This window comes from Leopardus geoffroyi, chromosome C1 (assembly GCF_018350155.1).
Source record: "Leopardus geoffroyi isolate Oge1 chromosome C1, O.geoffroyi_Oge1_pat1.0, whole genome shotgun sequence".
NCBI classification, from domain to species: domain Eukaryota; kingdom Metazoa; phylum Chordata; class Mammalia; order Carnivora; family Felidae; genus Leopardus; species Leopardus geoffroyi.
In genome coordinates this window covers 81,394,587-81,422,448 of record NC_059328.1, presented here as the reverse complement: position 1 = coordinate 81,422,448, position 27,862 = coordinate 81,394,587, and the positions used below count along the sequence as shown (strand labels likewise).

Genomic DNA, 27,862 nt, shown 5'->3' with positions numbered 1-27,862 from the left:
TCTCAGCTGTCAGCACAGAGCCCGACACGGGGCTCTGAACGCAGGGTGCTCAGATCATGACCTGAGCCGAAGTCAGACACTCAACCAACTGAGGCAACCAGGCGCCCTAAGAGATAATTTGATTCAACTACAGAAGGGAAAGATCTAGTTGCATGACCCGCTAATTTCTATGCTGCTTATGCCAAAATCGCTTGCTAATGGACTGGACACAGACCACGGCTGTTCGAAACCTTATCCTTCTATCATCAATTTCCCCCATAAACTCTCAAATCTGGGGAACTGTCAATTCCCTTGATCCAATGCTTGCTGATCAGTCTCTGCTGGCAACTTAGTACATAGCTACTATCTTGCATATGGTGGGTGCTGAACAAACATGTGTATAATGAATGAATACGTGAATGCATACATAAGTGACGTGTTCAATTAAGCACGCAGGACCTGGCCTCAGTGATCTCAGGAGACCTAAATAGTCAGAAGCTAGTAGTAGCTTCGGTTAAGAATTCCACTTTGGACATTGCAAATGCTAAATAAAGATCCATACTTACTGCATGTCAGTTTGTCAGAAACATAAATAAAAATAAAAGAATTTAGCTATGGAGACATCACAGGAAGCAGTACAGACCCCAAATAAAAAGCAAGTGAAAAGCAAAAAATCATGATCTCCCTACTTTTCCAGGCTAACTCACTTATGCTTTAGGGGGTTGTTATATGTCACTTCCTCTGGTTAACATTCCTTTCTATCCCACGTTTGGTCACCTTTCTACTTTTCTCTTATCATATTTAACCTTTCAACAAATACTTGTTGAGTACCTACTGCTTGCAGGCAATGCCCTAAGGGCTTGTGATACAGTAGTGAGCAAAAGCAGAAAAAAGCACCACCCTGCATTCATGGAGCTTCCATTCTGGTGGATCATAGGTCATCATGTTTTCCTGCTTCATTGTCTGTGTGCTGGCTCCCCAAAGGCCAGAAATCAATCCTGTTATATCCACAACATCAACTCAATGCCTGCAACACAGTGGAACATTAATGCATATTTGTTGAACAGTGTGAACACATGAGCTGCCATTTATTGAACATACCGATATCTCATTTAATCCTCACACTTGCCTTAAGAGGAACATATATCAGTATCAGTATCAGTAACATCTTGTATCAGTAACACCCTTGTATCAGTAACATCCCTTGTATCAGTAACATCTTGCTGTCCTGGTTCAGAGAGGTCAGTTAATGTGGCCAAGGCCACAAGTAATTAAGCGAAAGATTCAGAATTCAAATGCAATTGTTTAACCCCAAAGCTATATTCTGCTTTTCAAAACAAAAGGATAATATAAGAATAGTCAATAGGATGAGAATTCAGCTTACCTGGATTTGCACGGACCTGATGAAAACACACCTGACTTCCATCCAGCATTTGGAAGTTAATTCCAGAAGCAGCCACCTATACTGAGACAGGATAAGATGCCAATTATGAAGTCAGTGACAAGAGAACAGAACTGTTATGTATTCTTGAAAACTAATCAGCACCTCAAAAAAGTCATTTACCATTATATCCACGTAAGCCAGTGTATTTTCCTAAAATGTTTTGGTTACCCCAGTCCTAAGAATAAAAGTGATGGGAATTTAAAAATAAATAAATAAATAAATAAATAAATAAATAAATAAATAACAGCCATGTTGTTTGTCCCCAAACCTAAAAATGTTGCCGTTATCCTACGTGAAAAATGTTGTTATTTACAGTGCTATATTGTTTTCTAATTATTACATGTGTCTAAATCTCATTCCCCCAAGCCTGCAGAAAATGCAAAGTCCCCGTGGACATAAATTTCTCTTATCCTCTACAGCGTCTAACAGGATGCTGAGTATAGACTTAGCTCAGGGTCTAAAAAATGGAGATAAATTTAGAAAATCTGGTCCAGGGATGACTGTCTTTTCTGTCAAATTTTGCCTCCCAAGATTGTATCCCATTACTCCATATCATTGAGGACAACGCCAGTCTTTTGTTATATCTTCACATCATTTGAAAAGGCCACGTCAGTTATTCGTCTCCTCACATGTTAGAGAGAAAAGGTTTTATTTTAAAATTAGCCTTGCTCCATTTCGCGAATTTGCTAGAAAAGGTGCCTAAATTCACATAAATGGTGGGCTGAATCTGTGCCGATAGGAGAGAAAGAAGACAAGTGTGTGTGCGCACTTGTGGGTGGCTGAGCATCTTCATAAACCCCTCAGCTCCTCGGGAGGAGCTCACAGTACGTGCCATGGAAACAGTGGTTACCATGGAAAGAATGTGCCATGGCGACGGGCTGAAGAAATGCCTACGTAAAACCAACTTACCATGTAACCTTATACCTTCCAGCATTTTAAAAAATATGACAGGATTAGAGCACAGTCCTCTGGGGAGTCTCAGCCCTCACAATGATCTTCCAAAACAATCTAGAAAGCGAGATGATAAACTGCAGGGCGTTGTGTACCTTGCTAAAGGGCCTGACAAGCAGTTGGGTGGAGAAATTGCCAACATCGTTTATCTACGGACTGCACTTCACACTATTAAATATTTCCTGTTAAAACCCACAAAGTATTACAAATGAAGAGAAAAACATGGATCAAATTAACTTAAAGGGAATGGTTTCCCGACTTACTGAGATCAGAATTGATGTGTTTCATCTAACTTATCTGTTAATAGGCTTTCTTGATGCCCTCGTGTTACCATAATCTCCAAAGCACTGGACAAACCAGTACATTTGTTTATCTTTATCACTCTTTGCTTACTAAAGAACTTGCTTTTATTAAAGAGATCAATCACCTGCACACAGTTTAATAGCCTGTGCAGTACATACAAGGTAAAAGGAAAAAAAGCAAAAAAAGGGTAAGGGGTGAGAGCCCTGTTTTCACAAAGCCCCAAAAGCATTCGAGAGGCAATAAAATAAACTTTCGAGATATATCTCTATCTCTATACCTACACATATATATGCAATCTTAAAGGTAAAAAACTTGATTATCAAACAGTAATCTAAAACATTTCTAAATGGGAAAGTGAAGGCTCAAAAGCAATCATTGTGTCTACTCTGCACTCAGTTTTGTCTGGTTACTTTAATATGCAGCCAAACGATGCTAAGTGGAGAGACGTGAGTACGTTATGTGTCTCATACACGGCTCCTCTCCCTTGCTTCCACGGGAGAGCCAGACATTTGTGCCTCGCAGCCAGCCACGAAACCAGGAGTCCACCCGGGTTCAATGAGGACGTGGCATCCAAGGGCCACCGTCTTAGACCTGAGACACAAGGCATTGCTGAAATGCCAGTGTGTAGCTCACTGTCCACATTGCAGAGTGACAATGGGCGGCTTTGCTCCTGAAACCGCTCTCCTTCCGACACTGAAGAACAACCCTATCCACAATCTCTTAGTGCAAGCAACATAATATCATATTTTATCTAGTCTTCTGGGATTAAAAATATTGATTGAAATTTTCATTGGAAGCTTTTCTTAAAAGACACTTTCTTCCAAACCTCTCTTTCTACTCCATTGCAAGTCAGCTATTTTTCTTGCCAAAATGCAGGAAAGCAATTAGGCTCAAGGGTTTTATAAGCTGCACCAGTTCAGGGCAAATCTATTGAACTTTGCTGAGAAATTCTTGTTCATTCACTGTGAAAATTTTGATGGTTTTATCCTCTTTCTTGATAACCACTTAGTTTTAGAAACCTGTGTAATGTGTGTAGTGCAGGATTTAAAGAGAGGCCATCCTAATTAAAGTGTTGTGATGTTAAACCGGAAGGTGCTAAACATATTCCTTTGATAACTGCAATTTCAAGCTCCAGTATATGTAGGAAAGAACTGAAGCTGAAATACAAAGGAAATTTAGCAGAGGCAGTGATGGCTAAGAGAAAATATTAAGCTGATCTGCAAAGTGCCTCGCAGGTTTTGAGAATAAAGCAGGAGGAAGTGAAGAGCTGAGCCTTCGTCTTCCATCGGCTGTCCCTGTTGCTGGTGATTACAGCCATCTTTCACCGAGAACATATGGCCGTGTTTATAGCCATCAGGCAGCATTTCACAGAGCTACGACACCATGTGTCCACCAACTAGCCTTCCTGATTACAGTTAATTAGAGAGGAGGTGGGAAGCATTTTTTAAAATGATATTAAAGCACAAGGACGCCCAAAGTTCCCAGGCCTGTTTGCAAGACCAGGTGACAAGAGAGAGACTGATAGGAAAAGCGGAAGAAGCCAAGAGAAGCGGACATTTTGCACAACACTTTCCCTAAGAAATGAGCCAAATACAACAACAGCAAAACAAAGGAAAGAAAGCGTATGAACACAGAGACAGGAGAGCCTCACAATGCACTGTGCAAGATGTTACTTGGGAAACCTGCTAAAGCAAGAAACTACCTGAAAGTCCCTAATGCACTTTTTCAGGGGAAAAATTCCAAACCCAAACTACCATAACAGCATCTCTAAGAGTCACTTTGTAGTTAGCAAATCCAAGCTGCAGGGTGTTCAATATAAAATTACATAGGGCCCTATTATACGCTATTGAACCCATTTCATGGTTCAGCAATGCTGTTTGGTCTCCTTTTAACCTCAAAGTAAAATGCAAGGCAACCTATATCACCAGGTAAATACCTAGCATGATTTAAGAGCCTCAGCTTTTCAAAACTCCCCCGTTTGAATTTGCAACATTTCCTCCATAAGCCCCTGGAAAACAGACTTGGCTGTGGAGGTTTCCAGAGGGAGTGCACTGGGCTCACAAGCAAACGAAAGCCTTAGTTTAGTAATTCTCTTCCTCCTGTGGTTTACAGACTTCCCCTCCAAAGGGGCGGCTGTGTGTGGGTGTGTGTGCATGTGTGCCCGTGTGTGGGTGGGTGTGGGTAGGTACCATTCTATCTATTACAGACACTTCTTCCTTTAGGCTCGTTTAAAAGTCTGAGAACACGTCCATTGGTAATTGTGTCATTTTTTTCCCCCTCTATTTCTCTGCTTTGCTGGAACTGGACCATAATGACATTAGATAGGTCGCATGATGGCAATTTAATGGCCTGAACTCAATCCACAGGTACATTGCTGTGGTCGCCTTGGGATCTGTTCTCATTGCTGCAACGTGACAGAAAATACCAGCAGAGTCAGAATGGATGGCCGACTGCACTGGTGAAGACAGAGCATCAGTGAGTGCAGAAGACATTGGCCCTGAAACCCCAGGGGCAGCACAGCAGCTGCACCCGCACTACCCCACCCCTGCTGTTAACATGGAACACTTCACTCGGCAACATTCATTTACCATGTTCTCTGCTCAGCGCTGAGGGCACAGGGGCAAACAGAACGAACACACACAGGCCTGGCCCTCAAGTGGCTTATTGTTTCTCAAGGGAAAACACATAGGCATTCACATGAGCAAATGCACTAAAATACCAGAGACACCACTATGATAGACCCACATACATAGTATAATAGTAGCACATAATAACAATGGGGCTGAACTGCCTTTAAACATCCAGTATGGTTGGAACGGGAGGTGGGGGAAGCATTTATGGTCTGGAAATTTAAGAGCCCGATAGTAAATCCAAAGCACATGTAATACTTTCAAAGGCCCATGTGAGTAAAGGGATAGATTCTGAACTCCCTCAAAGAAAAAATATGAAGATTAGATTGAAGAAATTCCCTGAGCATACTGAGGGAAAAATACATAAATTCAAAACGTTATAGCAGTTATACAATTAACTAAATACGACATCAAGAGCCCTAGTGAATGCTTTCATGTTTTAGGGAAATTGACCCTCTAATTTTTTTCAGGAAACCACACGATGGTGATAATCTCTTTCACGGGTTTGTTAGAATCAGAAGAGATTGTGTGTGCCTGTGTGTGAGTGTGTGTGTGTATACATATATATAACATATTTATATTTATATATATATAAATTTATATATATACATATATATTTATATTAAATATAAAAATATAAATATAAATTTATATTAAAATATTTTGTAGAATCTAGGGCACCATTACAGTATTAGTAGATGCTATTGTGGCTCTATTGCTTTTAATCCTGTTTTTGTGGTAGTTAACTCTAAAACAGAGGTCAACAAATTATGGCCCATTGGCAAAATCTGGACCACAGAGGGCCACAGCCATTTATGTATTGTCCAAGGCTTTTATGCTGTAATGGTAGGTTCTGTAGCTGGACAGGGAAAATATGGCTTGCAAAGCCAAAAAATATTTACTATCTGGCCCTTTACAGAAAAGTTTGATGAGCCCTTTAAAAGAATCACGTGATATCAATCTACCTTTCCTTTTTTTTTTTTTTTTTTTTGACATTTGTGTTTTTTTGGCAGAAAACCGATTCCTAGGAAAAGTTCTGTGATCAGATAAATGGAAAACACTACATATTGTATTCCCCTCGGGGAGATTAAAAATGTACTTTGGCATATGAAAAACTTTAAGAAGTCCCGTATAAAAGAAGCCTATTTAGATTCATTTCCCAAACTGAATGGGTTATGTTTTTCTCTATGAACATATATTAACAAATCTAGTAAATGAGGTGGATTGGCCACCGAAGAGCAACTCAGAGCCCACTTCTGTGCCTTCTGCAGCACAGAGGCCGCAACATTACTTATAGTTCAGCCTGCCTTGTGCCTATCCTTGGCAGTGTTCCATAGCTGTGGTAAGATGGGGAGCCACTAGAGACAGGCACCCTTCCAAAATCAACAAGGGAGGCCTCACCTTTATTCTTTCCTGGCTGCCTTTGCCCTCCACCTCTCCTCTTGGCCAGAAGTTAGCAGCAGAAGCAGCCACCATGTGATTCCAGGGCCAGTGAATGAAGGCAAAGCCTTACATTTTAGAGGACGGTGGAGCGCAAAGATGGCAAAAGCCTAGGTCCTCGACTGCATCACTGAAATACTGCTCTAAGCCAGAGCTGCCTACTCCTGGACTTCGTACCACATCGAATAAATAAACACTTTCTGTTTATGGCAGTGTAGGGAAGTACTTCTCGGGCTTTAATATTTGTGCAAATCACCTGGGGATTTGTTTCAATGCAAATTCTGATTCAGTAGATGTGGTGTGGGGACCTTCTCCACCTCCCAGGTGATGCAGAGGCTTGTCTGCGAATCACACGTTGAGTAGCAAGGTAATAGGGTTTTCTATTCTTTGCAGCAGAATACCGTCATAACTGATAGGTCCTCTGGAATTCATCTTGCAGGGAGAATACTTTGGGAAATTCTGAAGGAGGCTCATCATCAAGCTCCCTATTTTCATGAGGCATTTAGAAGGGAGAGTCCACCTACCATACCAAAGGATTTGGGCTTCCTTCCTGCATCATTTCTCATACAATATATTTCTCAGTATGGACCATGAGGCAGTGCAAATCTACAGTGAACCACTGTGTGAGGAGGTGATGCTTTCCACACATGTCCTTGGTAATAATGAAGAGATAATAATGAAGAGATTATTCTTTGAACGTCATATAGGATTATAGAATCCTTTAAAATTTATCCGATCCTTTATTTATAGGTATGGGATCTAATGGCAAGAGAGGCCAACTAATTCCCCAAGTCGCACAGGAAGTGGAGTGGGGAGGGCAGAGCTGGGTGGGAGTGCACCTGCTCATCAGGGTCTCCGTGCATGGATCTGTCCAATATTATCTCCCACTTTGCACGGAGAACATTTTCAAAAGAAACCGTGGGCTCCTCTGTAAAACTGTGCCCCTTATATCACATATACATGACATACCAAGAGGAAAAGATCAAGTTCACATTTCCAGACTCTTCCTGCTCCCTGTGTATTAAGTGACAGCAAAGCCAGCCGTTTCCCTTCTCATCATGATTAACCCAGAGCGTTGGCAAATCCCCAACCTATTTAGAGATACAGATCCGCGAGGGAGGCTTTCCTCATTCTTTCTCTAAAATGTAGCTCCACTTGACCTAATTGGGGTTTGGGGAGATTCCAACTCTCACTTTTTTCATTTTTCCAAGTTTAAACCATGGGTTTGACAATGGGGTGTGTGAAGTATTTCCTACCGTCTTTATTAATTAAAGGAAAAATTTTCATCTTAGAGTCTTGAGAGTTTTAAGAACAAATGAAAAGTGGAGGAAATTCAGGAAGGGCTAAAATAGCTGAAATGTTCTATTTTTTCTTTTTAATAATTGGTGCTAAAGAAGGAATATGGGCTTTAGATTTTAAATGCTATCATTGAAAGCAAGAAGGTAGCTTCTAAGTGTTTTGACATGCAGAGGAAGGGTTCAGGGACCAGCCGGCAAGAACTTTGTCCTGCTCGTGTGTTTGATCCCACACCCATGCCTATGCTCTGCCTGCTGGCTTTTAACATAAAGTACTGCTCCTTCATTCTGTGGCTCTCCCTGCTCATTGGGTTTGTTAGGATCCTTTAATTAGTCACCAGTCAATTTTATTTTAAATTTGTATGATAATCCGGTTTCAAAGTTTAACTAACTAAGGTCAAATTTAAAAGGTGATTTCCTCAAGGCCATAAAGCCAGACTATTGCATTCCCTAAAAATAGCCATCAAAACTTCTAAATCTTTGTCCTTGTCAATGATTTGAACACAATTTCTGTTCCAAGGACTCTAATGTGACACTAGAGTAAGCATTTACCTACCCAGGAAGAAGTTGCATAGTCCAGAAGGTCCACAGATCTGGATTTTACACTCAGTTCAGACCCTCACTGGGAACCCAAGCAAGCCCTTTATGCTCGGAGGTTCTTAATTTTATTATCTGTAACTTAGGGATATAGGGCATATGATCATCTTACATGGTATTATGGGTTAAATTGCATCCTCCAAAAAAGACATGTTGATGTCCTAACACCCCTGTGCCTATGAACATGACCGAATTTGGAAATAGGATCTTTGCATATGTAACCAAATTAAGATTAGGTCATTAGAGTGCACCCTAATCTAATATGACTAGTGTCTACATAAGAAGAAGAAAATGCCATGAGAAGACAAACACAGGGAGAACCATATGACCAGAATAGCAGACAATGGAGTGATATAGCCACAAGCCAAGGAATGCCAAGAGTTATAGCCACCTCCAGGAGCTAGGAAGAGGCAAGGACGACTTCTATGGAGAGTCTCAGGAGGAACATGGCCTTGTTGACCCTTTGATTTGGAATTTCTAGCATCTAGAACAATAAGTTTCTGCTGTTTTAAGCCACCAAGTTTGTGGTACTTTTTTAGAGCAGCCTAAAGAAACTAGTACACATGGTAAAAGTTACTTTGCAAATGTGATTAAGATTCTTGAGGTGGGAAGATTATCTTAGATTATCTGGGTGAACTCAGTGTCATTACAAGTGTCCTAAGGGCCATTATGAGGGGGATATTTTGAGATGTGAGATATGAGAGGAGAATCTGAGTCATAAAAGGAAGGAGATGTATGACAATGGAAGCAGAGGGCCAGAGTCAAAAAGAGATTTGTCAGAGATTTTAAGATGATATGGTACCAGCTTGAAAGATAGAGGAAAAGACCATAAACCAAGGGATGCAGCAGGTCCCTCGAAGCTGAAAAAGACAAAGAAACAGACTGCCATCTAGAGCCTATAAAGGTTTGGGGGCACCTGGGTAACTCATTTGGTTGAACGTCTCTTGATTTCAGCTCAGGTCATGATCCCAGAGTCATGGGATCGAGCACTGTGTTAGGCTCCACGCTGAGCATGGAGCCTGCGTGAGATCCTTTCTCTCTGTCCCTCTGCCCTTCTCCTGCTCATGCGTGCACTCTCTCTCTCAAACAAACAAACAAACAAAAACTTAAAAAAAAAAACTTATAAAAAGGTGGGGGGAGGAGTCTATAAAGATTTCATAGCCTGGCTAGCACCTTGGTGAAAATCATTTTGGACTGCCCTCCAGAAAAGTAAGATTATAAATTCTTGCTGTTTTAAGCCATTATGTGTATGGCAATTTGTTATAGCAGCAGTAGGAAACTAATACAAGATAAAAATTTTCCTGGTTAACCCCTAAACTTGTTTTACTAAAGACAAAGCTAAAAAAAATGTTTAAAAACCAAACAATTATTTTAGTATTGTCATGGTTCTAATTAATTTTAAAGATATACTAGGTACTCAGAACCAAACTTTTAAATGAATGGATAAACAAGTGAATCGAAATAGTTTTAATTCTACAAAGACACACTGACCAAATTGTGTTTAACAGTAATTCTGAAAGGGCAAAGAGCTTATAATAACAGCTTCTCCAATACATAGATAGCACAGTGGCTTCCCTAAATATGAGCCTTCCCTAAACGTTCCTTTACTTGATTAATCAAAAACAAAGAAGGTCCTGGGCGCATGGGTAGCTCAGTGGGTTAAGTGTCCCAGTCTTGATTTCCACTCAGGTCGTGATCTCACAGTTCATGGGACCGAGCCCCACATTGGGTTTATGTGGAGCCTACTTGGGATTCTCTCTCTCTCCCTTTCTCTCTGCCCCTCCCCCACTTTCTCTCTCTTTCTCTCTCTCTCTCAGAATAAATAAGTGAACGTTTAAAAATTTGTAGAAATTTAAAAAATTAAACACACACACACACACACAAAGTTCCTAGGAAGACCACATAGCTACTGGGATTGAAAGAAGGCAAGAAAAGGGTCCTGAATAAGTTCTTCCCTAGAGTATGCCAATATCCCTACAATCCTCACCCACTGAGAATATCAGAGTTTACAGAATGTGACCAGTTTCCTTTCCAGTAACTTTACTTCTTCAGATCACTCCTGATGCCTACTTAGCAGCTAGACTCTTCCTTATAAATAGCCATATTTTCGGCACATTAGGGCATTTCCCCTCTCAGGACTGGAGACAGATGTTCAAAGGATGATCCTAGCTGACAAAGCAACATCTGGCATTTAGCGTCTTGCTGTGACTGATTGTCTGATATATCACTCCAAAGTGAGGAGCAGCAGAGCCCTAGAATGTGAAATGGATCGTGCAGTGCCAAAGCTTCACTAAATGTGGAGACTTTGTATGTCAGAGCAGAGGGGAGAAAGAAAAAAAAAACACACTGTAGTAAACCATGATCAGTTTCATGACTCCAGAAGCCAAACCTAAGTAAGCTTCAAAAAGTTTATGTGGGAGCCATTTGAGAGATACAAAAAATGTAAGTAAAAGGCTTGCATAAAAATATGTTACTCTCTGGTTGTTATTCCTAAAGCCAGTAGCAATGGCAATTTAGCAAAGCTACTTGGCTTTGGTCAAAACCATATATTTTGTGACTCAAGACACAAAAGGTCTTTTTCCCACTGGAGTCACCCACATGTGATGTTAGAAAGAGATGTAATCTTGGGCAAAGTACTTCATCTGCAACTTAGTGTCCAAATATGCAAAAGTGGGTTCATTTCTACCTTATTAGATGGTCATGAGAATTATTTGAAATAACTTATATAAAGTGCTATCATAGCATCTGGCACAGAATTATGTTCTTAAATGATGAACGTTTATTGATCAGTTACCATGTGGTGGGTGAGCACTGTGCTAAGAGCTCTGGCTACGTTATGGAAGGTAACAGAGTGTGGTGGTTCCAAGCACAGACTGCCTGGGCTCCTATCCCAGCTCTACCATTGACTTTTTATACAACCTTGGGAAAGTAACTTAACTTCTGTGTGTGTCAGTGTCCCCATCTCTGAAAGCAGATAGTATTATATCAACCTCACAGATTTGTGGTCAGAAATAAATAAGCAGACATGTTCGACGAACTTATTAACAGTGCCTGGCACATGATAAGCATCTATAAGTGTTAATTAATATTATTATTTCCCCTTTAATCTTTGCAACCCTTTGCTGTTGATACTGTCATTAGATTTATTCGGTCAACAAAAAAGCTGAGTTGAGACAGTCTAAGTGAGCTGTGGAACCAGGATTCAAGTACAGGTGATCTTCCACTTGGTCCAAAACTGGAGGCAATTAAGTGATGCTGGAAGTCAGAGCCCACCAAATCTTTTCTGACCTTTCCTCCACCCTTTCCAAAGTGAACTGACTTTATGACTCTGGCGAATTTCTTAAGCACTCTGTGTCACATTCGTATAATGGGGAAAATATTATTGATGCCTCATCAGGTGATGAGGATTTAATAACATGACCCAACAAATTCCATATCACAGAGCCTGGCACATAGAAAGTCCTCAATATATGTTAGCTACCATAATAAATAACATTAGTAAAAGCCCTGAAGGCCAGCAGTCATTTTGTGCTGTACTACCTTTTGGGGGAAAAAAATGCAACCAAGTTTTAATTCTCAGTGCTTATCGAGGACATTTTCCTCACTGTGACATTGTCCTAGGACTTTTCTGTAACAGCAGTCTGATTAGCTCTGGAAAAACACCTGGCCTTGGGAAATAGTCTTTGTGTCTTGCAATGATGGACAACACCTGGACCTTTTCTAAGGCTTACCTTGGACTGGGTTTGATGATGAGCAAAGTACCAGCTTGGTCAATGCAGAAATAACTGCTGCTGCTGGCAAACAAGTGACTTTACTGGTCCTGGAGTATTCACTAGTGTAGACCTGGTGGATGGAAACTAAACAGTAGTAGGTGACATCATGGTACCAGGCAACTGGCTGGAAAAGGAAAATCGTTCAAGGTTAAGCACAGGGTGGGGACTATTGGTGATAAAGCAGCACAACCTCCATGGGGGCAAATTGTATTCTCTGAATCATTAGTATAACTCTTGTACTTTTCACACAGTGTCTAAAATGATGGTGGGATAATTGATTTTGCATTAGCGATTTCGAGCATAGTATGTAAGAAATATTACAAGCCTACTCCCTAGTTGCTTGCCAAAGCAACCTTTAGAAACTGATAAGAAAACCTATTCTTTTTTTTTTTTTTAAGCACAACAAAGGCCCTTCGTATCCCAGATACTGCAGAACAGGACCAGCCCCTCCTCACAGGTTGGCAGTACCCTATTAACTCAGAGTTGTTGGCTGTGACCCGTCAAGTAAGTATTCATCGTATTTGTCAGGTTTGGGGGCAGAATACCCAAAACCTGGGTGGTGGGAGTGGATCTAAGTAAACCCAAGGTTGGCTAAAATAGAGTTCTGTTGTTTCTGTGTGGCAAATAGTTCCGCAGGCAAGTGTCCAGAGAGACCTTTACAAATTGTGAGAAATGGACACCCAGAGAGCGTCTGTCTAGAGTGATGTGAGCAGATGCACGTCTATGTCACCATTACTGAAGTCCCTCTCCTCTCTCAGAGACACTTTAGAATTCGGGAGGCTTCAGGGGTGGAAGCCACCACTCTCTAGCTTGTCACGTTTGCCCCCAAGATCCCAAATTTCCAAGCCACTAGTAGTCCCTGCAGGACTGATGCTCTTATCTGCCCTACATCAATACTGTGGCAGGACTGGAAGCGCCTTGTGTGGGGTCCAGCCTTCCTTGGAGCATCTTCCCCTGTGGAGCTCAAAGCCCGTGTGATGCAAAGAACACCCCCCTCATCCCTGACCTGATCTCTGACTTTGCTGCTTCTCAGAGACAGCTTCTCGTTTGCCTCTTTCACCATACGGCTGGGTGTGGGAGGGTAGAGTCTTCAGGAGACTTGGTAGTTTGACATTTTTCCCAAAACATGCCTCTGAAAACTTCTCCTATTAGGAGACTTCCACATCTAGGAGCAACTTATTCCATCATTGAGCACCTCTGACCTTTTCTAAAGTTGAATCCCTGTCTTTTACCCACTGGTCTCAGTTGAACCCTCAGCAGCACCCTGACAATGTCCGACCTCAGAATAGTGAGGAAAGTTCATCCAGAGTACTGCATACATAGTAATGACTGCTGTTGGCACCACAGTCATGGGGTTGGGTTAATTCTTGATATCTGACAGGAAACCCAGTGGCGCCATGAAGAATTGTCAAGGCTGGATGAATCCATCTTCTAAACTATAATCCTTCAAAAATTTGGAGCCCTTTGAGTTGTCATTTCTTCAGGCAGAACAACACCAGCTCCTTCAGAAATTTATTTCATGTCCCAACTTTTAAGTTCTCTCACAACATTGTTGTTGTTGTTGTTGTTGTTGTTGTTGTTGTTTTCTGAGCAAATGCCACTGTCCCCACCTCCCTCTTAAGATAGAGGATACAGAATTTATCACAAAAAATGTGAAGATGACTATGTGGGAAATGCTGGATGATGAGTCTCCCACCTGCAAAGCTAGTCCAACAAAAGGAAATGGACTATAAGAAGACAGCAGACGTGATTTGGATACAATAAAGAACTTGTGAATTTACTTTTAATTCAGTAAGCTTTAGGCCTGCATGCCTTCAAAAAGTCAATCTTTCTCTTCCTTCTCCTACCTCTTCTTTACTACACTAATGCCAACTATTTTTTTAATTTGAGGTGGCATCTCTTCCAGGCAGACTTCCCTAACTCCTTTAGTCGGGGTTGGGTGCTCCTTCCAGACTCCCGCCACACCTGTGCATGTCCCTGTCAAAGCCCCTTCCACCTGCTTTAGATTGTCTGCTGAGTTGACATCCCTTCAACTTGATGGCTGGTGCCCAAGACACTGAATTATCGGACTTTTAACAATGCCTGGCACCAAAGAGGGGTGAAAAATATGTATTGATAGCAAATCGAGTGCTAAAACACTGGAATGAAAACCTGTGGGACAATCTGGGAAGGTCTCCCAGCATTCATCGAAGACATGAAAGCTGATAGGTGTGTGTCCCTTGGGATTATCCTTCCACTCATTTACTCGTCATTTATAACTAATGTGTGAGGAGAGCTTTGCCCCAGGCATTCCATACAGAGGATGGAGTCACATCTCTGGTATAGAACGATGACACCAAACAGGAGCGAAAGACAAAATCTCTACTGATTGCCAGTCATCTGATAGAGACCTTCACCAGCTAAAGCCCTTCTAGACTGGGATTTCTATGGTGGCCAAGGGATTTACAGTAATGTGGCTATAATAGAAATGAAAGAGGCTAGTGTGGAGGAGGTTTTCTGAGAATGGCTTTCGGGTTCCAGGAGCATGGGTCAAGAGGAGTACACAGGGGATGGGGCTGGGCTTGCTCCTAGGTGCCCTCAGCTCCCCTTCTGGGCTGTCTGCACAAGGCAGGGCAGGGACCACACTGCGCTGCTCTGATGGTCAGGCAGATAGAGCTACAGGGCATGATCACAATCCCAGAAGCACAGGACTGAGAGGTGTGGCAATAAAGGAAACTGGAATTCTAGAGAGAAGAAAAAATAAACCCACTCAAGGAACCATCTCAACTAATCGGCTACTAGGCTCTGTTTGCAGAGGTGACATCATTGACAGTGCTTACAGGCAGAATAAGGCCAGATTTGCCAAGGGACATGTGTAGGCTTCCAAGCCTTCTAATCCCTCCTCAGCCACACCCAAAAATAAACTGTAGGAGGAAAATTTTATTTGGCATAATCGGATATTTTTGTCTTGCTTACCTAAACTGTCACAAGTGGTTGGTTAAAATAGCATACAATGAGTGCTGTTTTATAAGAAAAAATTTTTTTCAGAAATTCCAAATAGGTAAATATCTTTTTTTTTTTTTTTCCAGTTTCCTAAGGTCTTTTTTTTGTAAAAAGCAAATTAAACCTATTTGTGGTAGGGCCTGAATGTTATTCAATTCTGTTGGGGCCCTTTACTCTTGGCTGCGGCTACAAAAGAAGATTCACAGTAAATGGGCCTGTGGGGGTGGCTGCCATTTACCCCCATGTTTTCATAAATGGAAGCAGCCAGGCAAAGAGCACAGCTGTCATCATTTTCCACACAGGCACCGGGGGCTTGGGAGCTACTTGAGCAAGGGCCAATATGACAGGCAGGTTTTCTCACATAGCAAATCTAAAATTTTATTAGCAACAATTTGGACTGTTCAGGCAGGTTCAATGTCTTGTGTGTATGTGTAAAAATAGATCCGTTCACTCTTTCTGCATTCACCTTGGCTGTTTCTCACGTCTAAAACTAACCTGTAATAGGCACCCACTGTTCCCTCATATTTGCAATGGTCAGTGATCAAAAGAAGATTGGAGCTGACCAGATGTAAAATGAAAGATTCACCAGATAGACCAGAATGAAAGACTCACCTGGAGCGGAAATCTGAACGGTTTGTTTACTTAGTCTTTCCCCCGCGTGCATCTTTGTGTTGCAGATTCCAATTGGAGTGGAAATGCCAGGTTGCTCGGAGAGAAGGTTGTCCTTGTAATGTGTCTTGGCCAATTGGAAATTGGCAGCATTTGTGCTCTCTTGAGAACATTTTCTTGCCAAGCTTCTAGGACATTTCCCAAGACCAAGTGGATTGGCCAATTGGACAACATTTCACTAAGCACACAAACTTCTCATAGTGCGATCCAGACTTTTCAGAACTCTGAATTGTTAGCAAAGTAGACAAAAATAATTGAGCTTCATTCTTCCCCAGCCAGGTTCTTCCAAATGTCACCAGCATGGTCTCCCTAAAAGCAAGAAATGACACAAATTCGCTCTAAAGTAAAGCTAATTAAGAGATACACCTACATTTAGAGGAAAAACAAAAATGCAGAGGAAACCACTTTTAACAGATAAACCAAAAATTCAATTGCGGTTCTTATAAGAACTTAACCTTTTGTTCAGGATCAGTTATAACATCATTAACTTTATCCAAAGAAAATATATTTATCCTGGGTGCAGAATAGAAAAGGTCAGGTACGAGATTCCAAAACTTTAAAAGAAAAAGATACATCTCTAAATTACTAAGAGAATTCAACCTTTTGGAGAAGCATTTTATATTCATTAAGAACCTTTTTACTGTGGGGGAAAATTCACCAATGGTGAGAATTATGTGTGTTCAGTTCACTCAAGCTCTCCTAAAATCATGGTGTTGATTCATGTGTAATTAAAACACCCTTGGAAAATGTTCTACAGGCTGTGTTGGGGGGGGGGGGGTCATTAAATAAATTAGATTAATTATGATTTTATAAATGCAATTGTACATTAAATAAAATATCAAAAGCGAATCCAATCACAGCTGTTCAGAAGGATTTTTGGCTGAAAAACTTCACTTATCACCAAATAATATAATTAGGCAATTACCAAGTGACAACTGAGGGATGATTATAGCATCAAAGCAAAAGGGCAAGTCTTAAACTCCCAGAGAAGTCACTCCCAGTCAGACCACAATAGACCAAAGAGGATACTTCTTGTCTGATTTTGTCTGACTTCCTGGTCAGCAATAGGTAAGCAATAGCTTTTTAGCAAATGGTGCTTAGACCCACTCTCAAGATATGCATTAGGCACACTGGGCACAGGACCAAGGACCTGCAGTAGTTTCAAGGGCGTATGAGAATGTTTTCATTTACTTTAGAAGCATAAGAAAAAAAAAAATGAACTTCTAGTCAAAGAAAATGTTTTAATATATAGTGTTATTACATTCGTCTAGATACTATGGCAGCCATAAAATACAGTTTTTACTTTTATTTTTAATGAAGCAAAGGGCCCACAAAGGCAAAAGCATCTAGAACTTATGAATTCATTATGTGGCCCTGCTGAGACCCTTCCCATAGGACACATGGTGAGTAAGCTGCCTTAGTGAGTGGCAGGAGCCAGTTTGGTGTCAGAGGAAAGAAGAAAGAAAGGCAGGTTGCATAGGGGAGAGGGATAGATTGGGGTGTGTTCATAAGGCCAAGAGGGTGGTAAGGTTGGGTTTGTAGGGCCACATGAAGAGTTCTGTTTCCCAAAAGGGTAACGAGGCTGAGGTTGTATGAATAATCCCAGCAGCTCTGTTTTCTTCACCACTGTGTCCCAAGTTCAGATATGACACCTGGTTCATAATAGGCACTAATATTTGAAAACATTTCAATAATTCTAGGGTGTAGCATGGAAACTACTGGCAGAAACGAGACAGAGATACGTCCCTGTCATGCAATTCTTTACCCCATTTCTGTAATTAATACCACCAGCCTGTACTGATTCCTCAATGATATGCTTACTTCTTTGATGTCCATCTATATCAATGCCTCCTCTAGCTGAGAATAAATTCCCACTGTGGCAGGCTAGGCAGTGGGTACAGCATGGATCTCAGTTTAAGGCTTGACTCCTTCACTAAGCAGCACTATAATTTTGAGAAAGTTCTTTATCCTCTCTAAACCTCAGCTGCCTCCTGTATAACATGGATATCTGTTCCTACATCAGGTGGCTATGAGGATGAACTGAGATAATAATGTGTCAGGTGCTAAGCCCAATGAGTGATACATGGTTAGGGTCTAATGATACGATTTCCTTTTGTGTCAACTATTTATTACCTTGCATATAACCACACTTAGTAACATTTTTTACTAATGTTCCTGGAATCTACCCCTAAATATTTGTAGTTAACTCATTTTCCAGCGAACTCTTCACCAAAGGCAATGCTAGGTTCAAGAGTGAGGATGGATGGAAGCCAGACAGCGGCTTGGTAATGCAACTGAGAGTGGACCTTAAACATCTCTGGAGGGATGATGAGATGGACAGAGTATTGGTTGGCGGATGTTTTGACAAGCTACTTGGGATGAGAGATACGGAGACATGAGGAGGAGGTAAGAAGACCAAGTGGCCTGGCTAAGCTGCCTCCACATGTGGGTGGGTCTCCAGAGCCCATGTTTTGTGGGGATACAAGTCTAGGGCCCAAGCTGGGCAGTAGAGGACACCTGAAGGCTGCCACCAAGGGCATACCTGCTTCTCGGTCCTTCCACCATGAGTCATCCTAGCTTCTAAATAGACACCACACACACAGTTTAAAATTTTGCTTTGAGGGGCACCTGGGTGGCTCAGTCGGTTAAGCGTCCGACTCTTGGTTTGGGCTCAGCTCATGATCTCATAGTTCATGGGGTCAACCCCTGCACTGACAGTGCAGAGCCTGCTTGAGGTTCTCTTTCTCTCCCTCTCTCTGCCCCTCCCTTACGATCTCTGTCTCTCTCAAAATAAATAAATAAACTTTAAAAAGTGTTAAGTAGGGGCGCCTGGGTGGCGCAGTCGGTTGGGCGTCCGACTTCATCCAGGTCACGATCTCGCGGTCCGTGAGTTCGAGCCCCGCGTCAGGCTCTGGGCTGATGGCTCAGAGCCTGGAGCCTGTTTCCGATTCTGTGTCTCCCTCTCTCTCTGCCCCTCCCCCGTTCATGCTCTGTCTCTCTCTGTCCCAAAAATAAATAAACGTTGAAAAAAAAATTAAAAAAAAAAAGTGTTAAGTAAATAAATAGATAAATAAATAAATACTTTTATTTGAAGATGTGCTAAATATTTGCTACCTGGGACAGTCTCAGCCTAACCCACCTGGAGGGAGCAATGTATCACAATCCCTGCTACCTGCTCCTCTCCTCAGCTCTCCCCCAGCCCTGGTTCCCTCAGCTTTATGTACATCATCATTTTCCTTTCTTCTAGTATCCCTCCTGAGCACCTTTTATTCCTCCTTTCATTTCTTCATCTTCAATAAATTCACTCAAACACATTAATATGTTTGAACATGTATTATTTAATAGTATATAATGCTATGAGATACTTTGCCAGGCAGAAAAAAGGGATGGTGTGTATTTTTTTTGTCAAATTTTACTTTATTCTTTTAACTTAACATTTAAAAAATGACATAAATGACATATCACATTATATTAGTGTCAGGTATACAACATAATGATTCAAGGTATTTAGATATTGTGAAATTATCACCACAATAATTCTGGTTAAAATTCGTTGTCATCAAATACAGAGGCTCTGTATATTTGAAACAAGGTTTTAATCTTCTCCCTGAGGAGATATTTAAGACGCTAACCTAAAAGCATGGATGCCTTTATTCCACGCCAAGATCTGATATCCGCTGTCTAATTCATTCACTCATTTGTTTATCAAAAAAAAATTTATTGAATACGTACTAATTGCCAGGCAGTGCTTTAGGCTGTCCAATAGGGCATTGAGCAAGACAAGTCTTGTGCACGAAAAGACAGATGTATATATAGTGACCAGTGGAGGTAAGTGCAAGGAAGAGAAGGGGAGCGAGTATAGGGACACGAGCCACATCTTTACACAGTGTGGAAAGGGTGGGGATTAGCGGGACAGGAACCTCACTAATTACTACACTTCATTCTTCCTCATCAGTCTTTGCCTTTCTGCTCTGATACTCTTCCAGGATTCAAGCTGACTCAATCTTTTATGCTCTCCAAGGTGGTTTCGTCACTGGTTGTCTGAAGTACTAGCTGGATAGCTTCCAGCTTTGGATAGCAGGGGCAGAAGAAGTCAAGGACTTAAGAGAAGGGGATGTGTCAGCTCTGGACATGGCCAGAGTTGTCTTGGAGATACTGGGGAGACAAAATGTTTGACTTTTCAATAGGGTTTCCAGTGAACATCATGGAGCCCACAGTCCCTTCGGGACAAAAGGTCACAATTTAATGAAAAAACTATTTAGAAGAGAGGTCAATAATTATTGGTATTAATTTAAAAATATTTATTCACCTATAAGTTAATGATGTTGAAAACTTCAAATGTTTTCTGGTTGGTGCTGTCATTAAACTTTTCTGTTTTGTTCGGAAGTATCGAGTGGATGTTTTCTCCCATCTTTCAATCTATCAATGTGAATAGCATCAAGACATTAAATATTTATCAGCTTAAATGCAAAGCTTTCATTTGAAATTTTTGGTATTAAATTCTATCTCTTTAACCTGAAACTTTGCTGGAAACATTCCTAAAATTAAGGGGAAAGGAAAAATTCTACACAATGCCAAGGGCTTTGCAGATATAATACAGAGTTGTTTCAACACATTGCAAATACAGGTGGTCTTACGTTTTCAAGTGGACATTATGCAGTTAAAATGCCACCTATTGGCTCCTTATATCTTCTAGCCCCATCCACTGTTTTTAGACAGGTAGTAGTATTTCTAGCAATTACAATAAGCAAATGGAATACTGTGATCTGGGGGCTTTATAAGGCACATCTTCATTAGTTTTAAATTCTTCTGCTTTATGTATGAAATTGTGGTAAATTTGTTCACTTCAGAAAGTGTTCCACAATTATGCTGTGTCCATTTGAACCCTTTAAATGAAGCCAATTAAGTCCTATTTGCATTATTATTTCTGTTATAGACAGATGATTGAGTTTTATCAATTTCTCTCCTAACAGCCAAATCATAAATGTACCAATTAGACTTAAAATCACACTTTCTCTTCCCTTGTTTTATTGTTAGCCTCTTCTTGGCCTTTCTCAGGTACTAGTAACAATTACTTTTGAAAATATTATTACTTTGGTAAGTTTATAAATAATTTTTTGCTCCCTTGTATGTATTCCAGTTATTTAAGCCATAAATTAATTGGGTTTATTTTCACATTCTGGTCATTTCCACAAGAATCCTCCTCCTAGTCTTTATAATGTAGAATTTGTACCGTAGAAGACAACCTTAATGCCCTCTGGCCCAGTCACTCCACCTGCAGTAAAGACTTCTGAGTTATTTTGACAGAAGAAAATTCCAGAAAATACAGACATGACACATCACGCAGTAGCCGTTCCATTAGGATATGTCAGTTATTTTCCCAGGTCATTTAATTCTGTTTGGCCCTCTCCTCCAAGTGTAAGTCTCTTTAAATTCTTCCCCATTTTCCCCTTGCTCTTTATTTCTTTTATACATTGTTACACCTGACCTTCCTCTGTCATTTTTATTTCCCAGCAGCAACTTCTTTTGGGCTCCCCAGGTCTGCACTCTGTGCCTTACTTTGGGCTGCTTTCCTACGTTCAGAATAATCACCTACCCTGATAGCTTCTATCGTAATCTTCAACTAGCTTCCGGAAGCCCACTTCTGCTGGGAGCCGTGTCTACCGATTTTTCCTGTCAGCCGTGTTCCCCAGACCCCTCCCGTGAATGCTGTTCTGGCCCAATCAAAGTGCCAGCACTTTAGAAGAAAGACACTGTATGTTTCCATAAAGTAGCATGTTTGATTCTAAAAATAGTATCTCCCATCACAATAAAAATCCTGAACTCAGTGTCAGAGCCTATCACCCAAACCATGGCCAGATCTTCTAAGTCAGCTTCCATTGTTCCTTCAGGCATTTCTTTCTGGTTTTCTAGAAGTTCTAGGACCAAAAGCCCCCAGAAGGTGAAAAGCAAGGATAGATATTTCTTATAATAAAAGGTTAAGAAAATCCATTGCACATATCATATGGGTCATTTTGTGCTAACAGCAAAAGAGCTGACTACTCTTAAGATATAAAAATGAAAAGATGGGCGATTTAATAAAAGTTCTGAGGCTTCACTGGTCTTATCTCTGATCCCTTTTATTTTTAGAGATATTTCGAAGGGAGTTCACACAATAATAATGATCCATCATCATTTCGTGCTCTAAGCTCAAGCCATTCAAAAGTTTTCTATTGGCATTTCATCTTTTTTAAAAAAAAAAATTTAATGTTTATTTTATTTTTGAGAGAGAGAGAGAGTGAGCCAGGGAGGGGCAGAGAGAAAGGGAGACACAGAATCTGAAGCAGGTTCCAGGCTCTGAGCTGTCAGCACAGAGCTGGACGTGAGGCTTGAACTCAACAAATCGTGAGATCATGATCTGAGCCAAAGTCGGACACTTAACCAACTGAACCACCCAGGTGCCCCTATTGGCATTTCATCTTTAAGAAGAGTAATTACTCCAATTATTCTCCAAATTTCTGATCGCTCTATAGTATGTGCACAAAGCCAAAAGTGATATTTGTCATATGTTTGTGTGTGTGTGTGTGTGTGTGTGTGTATTTCATCACTTTTGGCTTTGTGCACATATAGATACATACATTATATATATATTATATATATATATATATACACACACACATTATATACATAATGTGTATATACATATACATTATATATATGTTATATATATAATGTATCCATCTATTTGTGTGTGTGTGTGTGTGTGTGTGTGTGTGTGTATGTATCAAAGTAAGGAGAGTGTTCCTAACATAATTTTCATTCTGTTTACATTCAGGAAGAAAAAGGTCTCTACATTTTCAGGGGTTGTCTATAGTATTTTGTTTTTATGGAAACATTAGAAAGAGAGAGCCAATTATGCAAGACTCCATTTAATTTTGATTGCTTTAAAATACAAACTGCTGAGGTCTTATAAGCTCACACTAAAGGAAGAAAAAGACTTACCACCTAATTCCAGATATCTTGTGACTTATGAACCTCCAGACATAAAATCATTGAGTCTCCAGGGCAAGAAAGAGCCTAAAGTAGAAATAAGAAAATCAAGCCAGTCAGTAATGAAGATCAAAACTAAAAACTTCATTCCTGAATAAGACTTTTGTCAAAAATTTTTAAAATTTTTTTATTTTTAATGTTTATTTCTGAGAGACAGAGCACTAGTTGGGGAGGGGCAGAGAGAGAGGGAGACAGAATCCAAAGCAGGCTCTGGCCTCTGAGCTGTCGGCACAGAGCCTGACGCGGGGCTCAAACTCATGAACGGTGAGATGATGACCTGAGCCGAAGTCGGGTGCTTAACTGACTGAGCCACCCAGGTGCCCCTTGTTTTCTCAAGTTTTATATTTGTCCTTTTTTTTATTTATTTGTTTTGAGTCTATTTACATCTGGTCGGAATCTTCTTGTTCATTTCTAGTGGTTTCTCTAGCCCAGGTAACAACGAAGATACATTATTTACCAGGCAATGGTAAGACTTGATTTAAGAAAAATTTTTTAAATAGTTATATGTTATTTACTAACTTAAATAAAGGTCACCCACTTAAATGCCTTCAGGAGCCAAACAGCCTGTTGCAATTGCACAACTACAAGGCCCCGTTCACTCAATGCTGCGTTCCATGTTAGTGGGGGGCTGGGATTAATAACTGTGTGGAGCTGGGACACCCAGTGGTGCTACACAGCAGGTAAGGTCGATGTGCGGAGCAGCCCTAGACACAACAGTATGAAGCAGAGGGGCCTGTCATCAACTGGAGGGCACAGAACACTGCACACAAAGCAAATGCATGTCTGCAAGCTGAACTTTGGATCACAGGTCACCAGTTTATGATATCATTCCAGAGCTATTTTAAAGAAGTATTTATCTATGGAAAACTGAATTGTGTCTCCCATTTTATTAAAATTATATTTCAGTGTTATGTCTATTTTGGGAGGATTTTCAAAATTCTCTTTTGATTACGGGCTATCAAGGAGGATTTTTAAATCAAAAGGCACCGCAGCAGTAAGGTCCATCCTATACCAAAAGCAGATGAGCCACTACTTCTGTTTCTTATTATCACAGAAGTGTAGCCTGTCTGTTGCCACAGCAGCACAGAATAACAAATGAGGGTATTATTTAGTCTAAAACACCCAACGCTTCTTTGCATTTTCCTCCTGTCTATACCGCACCCCCCCCCCCCCAGTAATTGTCCAGTGAAATGCAATCCTGCTCAGTCTTCCTCAGTCTCGGGGAAGGCATGGCCCTTACCTACAAAAAGCTCATCGTTTGGAGAAGTAACATACACGTACACAAAGGACCGTAAAAAGAGGAATATGAAATTGCTGCGTAAGTTGTTTTTAAAATGTGGTCATTCGTACAAATAAAAGGGAGAGATTTGGGGATATAGGAAAGGCATTTAAAATGGTCCTTACAGGTGTCCCAGGACAAAGTCATGTCAGGAAAGAGCTGGTTGGCATTGGGCTACACACAGGAACCATGTTCATGAGGCGTGGAGGCAGGAACCACTATGAGCAATTTACAGCATGTAGCCAGATCACAGGGAGTCTGTGGAGAGGTGGGCTGATGAGATTCTGAGCAAGGTGGGCTGAGCTCTTTCCTTACTGGCTGCTCCACCTCACACTCCTTTGCTTTCTTTCTTCGTCTCCTGCCCTCACCTCAAATAATGGAGCCCAGGGCTCAGTACTTGGACCCCTTCCATTTTCTACTCATATCTTTTATGAGCTTACCCACTCTCATGGCTTTAAGCACCACCCTTATTCTTTTTTTTTTCAATATATGAAATTTATTGTCAAATTTGTTTCCATACAACACCCAGTGGTCATCCCAAAAGGTGCCCTCCTCAATACCCATCACCCTCCCTCCCCTCCCTCCCACCCCCCATCAACCCTCAGTTTGTTCTCAGTTTTTAACAGTCTCTTATGCTTTGGCTCTCTCCTACTCTAACCTCTTTTTTTTTTTTTTTCCTTCCCCTCCCCCATGGGTTTCTGTTAAGTTTCTCAGGATCCACATAAGAGTGAAAACATATGGTATCTGTCTTTCTCTGTATGGCTTATTTCACTTAGCATCACACTCTCCAGTTCCATCCACATTGCTACAAAGGGCCATATTTCATTCTTTCTCACTGCCACGTAGTACTCCATTGTGTATATAAACCACAATTTCTTTATCCGTTCATCAGTTGATGGACATTTAGGCTCCTTCCATAATTTGGCTATTGTTGAGAGTGCTGCTATAAACATTGGGGTACAAGTGCCCCTATGCATCAGTACTCCTGTATCCCTTGGGTAAATCCCTAGCAGTGCTATTGCTGGGTCATAGGGTAGGTCTATTTTTAATTTTCTGAGGAACCTCCACACTGTTTTCCAGAGCGGCTGCACCAATTTGCATTCCCACCAACAGTGCAAGAGGGTTCCCGTTTCTTCACATCCTCTCCAGCATCGATAGTCTCCTGATTTGTTCATTTTGGCCACTCTGACTGGTGTGAGGTGATATCTGAGTGTGGTTTTGATTTGTATTTCCCTAATGAGGAGCGATGTTGAGCATCTTTTCATGTGCCTGTTGGCCATCCGGATGTCTTCTTTAGAGAAGTGTCTATTCATGTTTTCTGCCCATTTCTTCACCGGGTTATTTGTTTTTCGGGTGTGGAGTTTGGTGAGCTCTTTATAGATTTTGGATACTAGCCCTTTGTCTGATATGTCATTTGCAAATATCTTTTCCCATTCCGTTGGTTGCCTTTTAGTTTTGTTGGTTGTTTCCTTTGCTGTGCAGAAGCTTTTTATCTTCATAAGGTCCCAGTAATTCATTTTTGCTTTTAATTCCCTTGCCTTTGGGGATGTGTCGAGTAAGAGATTGCTACGGCTGAGGTCAGAGAGCACCACCCTTATTCTGATGACTCCCTAGTTTCTGTCTTCAGTGCATGTCCTGAAGTGTCCAGACTGGGACATTCAGTTGCCCGTAGACCATCTCTACCAAAAAGTCTAACAAACATCACAATATTATGAGTCCTAAAACTGCCTGGTGTTCTTTTCCAGGTCTACTCTTCCTCCAACTCTCCCTTTCAGGTTGATTGCCTTCCAGATTCTCAGGCCAAGAATCTTGGGGTCATCCCCTCAACTCCTCCTTTGCTCACGACCACAAACAATTATTAGAAAATCCTGTTGACTCTACTTTCAAAATACAACCAGAGTTTGACCACTCCTCCTCCCCTTCTCTGCCACACTCTAGACTGAGCCACATCCTCACTCACTTGGATTTCAACATCCTCCTAACAGACCTAGACCTTCCCCTCCTGTACCCACAGGATTCTAAGTGCAGGCACCACAGTGATTCCATTTAAATGCAAGGCAGACCATGTCTTTCTTCAACTCACAAGACTGAAAATGCCCTTCTCTTGCTCACAGGAGAGCCCCAAACTCTTCCAAAGGCTGTGCAAGTTTTCATTCCCTCAACTTCAGCCAACATAGCCTCTTTGCTGCTCTTACAATTCCCACCTCACGGCCTTTGTCTGATCATTCAGTCTGCCTTGGAAACTCTTCCTCTGGACATCCACAGAGCCCTCACGTCCTCACGCCTTTTGCTTACAGGCCACCTTGCCACAGGTCACCCACTCCAGCCACCTTGTCAAGAATGGCACCCTTTTTTATTTATTTTTCTTTTTTGCACTTATCACTGTCAATCATAGGTATTTTATGTATTTACCTTGTTTATTCTCCACCTCCCTCTTTGATGTAAGCTCCCAGGTGGCAGAGGGGTGTGTGGGTTTTGTTCACTGCTGTATCTCCAGCATCCCGGCTAGTGTCTCTACATAATAGGAACTCAATAAACGTTGGGTGACTGAATGTACAAAGAAGAACCTTAAGTGGTTTCAGGCAATGAGAAACCACTGTAGATGTCTGAACTGAGTCCAAAGAGAGAGAAATGAGAAACAAGTCTTTGCCAAAATCTTGCATTGCATCTTTGGGGTAGAAATTGCATTTCAGGGGCAACTATCCAAAAACAAAATATCAGAAAAAAGCCATGACTTCTTCCCCTATCCCATCATAAATGCATCTCTGTTTATCTCTGATTTGATAATCGTATCAAGCCAGCTTGGAATTATGGAAAAAGTAAGGATTGGAGTAAAAAATATACCAAAGTTAGATTTCTGATTCTAACAGTGTTGATTTCATCTATAAAGTGGAGGTTATAATCAAAACCCTTTTTCATAGGTTATAAGGATTAATCATTATTATTAATGTATATAAAAGATCTAGCAGATAGTAGGTTTTTATAAATTCCTAGTTCCTTTGATTTAACAATTAATTACAGTACAGCCAGTCTTTTAAACTTACCTGCCCATCTTTTCATAGTCCATTCACCAAAATTCTTGCTAACGTTGTAGGTAGAAATTATCAACCAACATTTGACTAACATGTTCAGCAACAAAATGTGCCCGCTATATGATTCTTTCTGCTATTTCATTAATTTTTCTATGATCCAGGAGTTTAAATTCTGCACCTATCTCTGACTATCCAATCAACTCCCAATCTCTTTCAGTCCACTGGAAAAAAAACAACTATTGTATCAAGTATTTGATTGAGTTAAAAGTACATTAGCTTTTTTTGATTGTGTATTTCCTTCATAAAGAGAGCTTTGAAAATTAAATATAAGAACAAAAGATGGGGCACCTGGGTGGCTCAGTCTGTTAAGCGTCCGACTTCGGCTCAGGTCATGATCTCACAGTTTTTGAGTTTGAGCCCTGCATCGGGCTCTGTGCTGACAGCTTAGAACCTGGAGCC

The 27,862-nt window shown here is 41.0% G+C and overlaps 1 long non-coding RNA gene across 1 annotated transcript; it reads right to left on the bottom strand.

Moving 5' to 3' along the window:
• On the bottom strand, window positions 1-27,795 carry LOC123598287. The gene is made up of 9 exons (XR_006712511.1): window positions 27,752-27,795; window positions 27,416-27,624; window positions 26,784-26,885; window positions 24,497-24,629; window positions 23,045-23,119; window positions 16,007-16,372; window positions 12,371-12,536; window positions 1,364-1,444; window positions 1-1,006 (listed from the first exon to the last, which is right to left on the bottom strand). It is a non-coding gene; the product is annotated as an uncharacterized LOC123598287 (long non-coding RNA).
• Window positions 27,796-27,862: the final 67 nt, after the last annotated feature.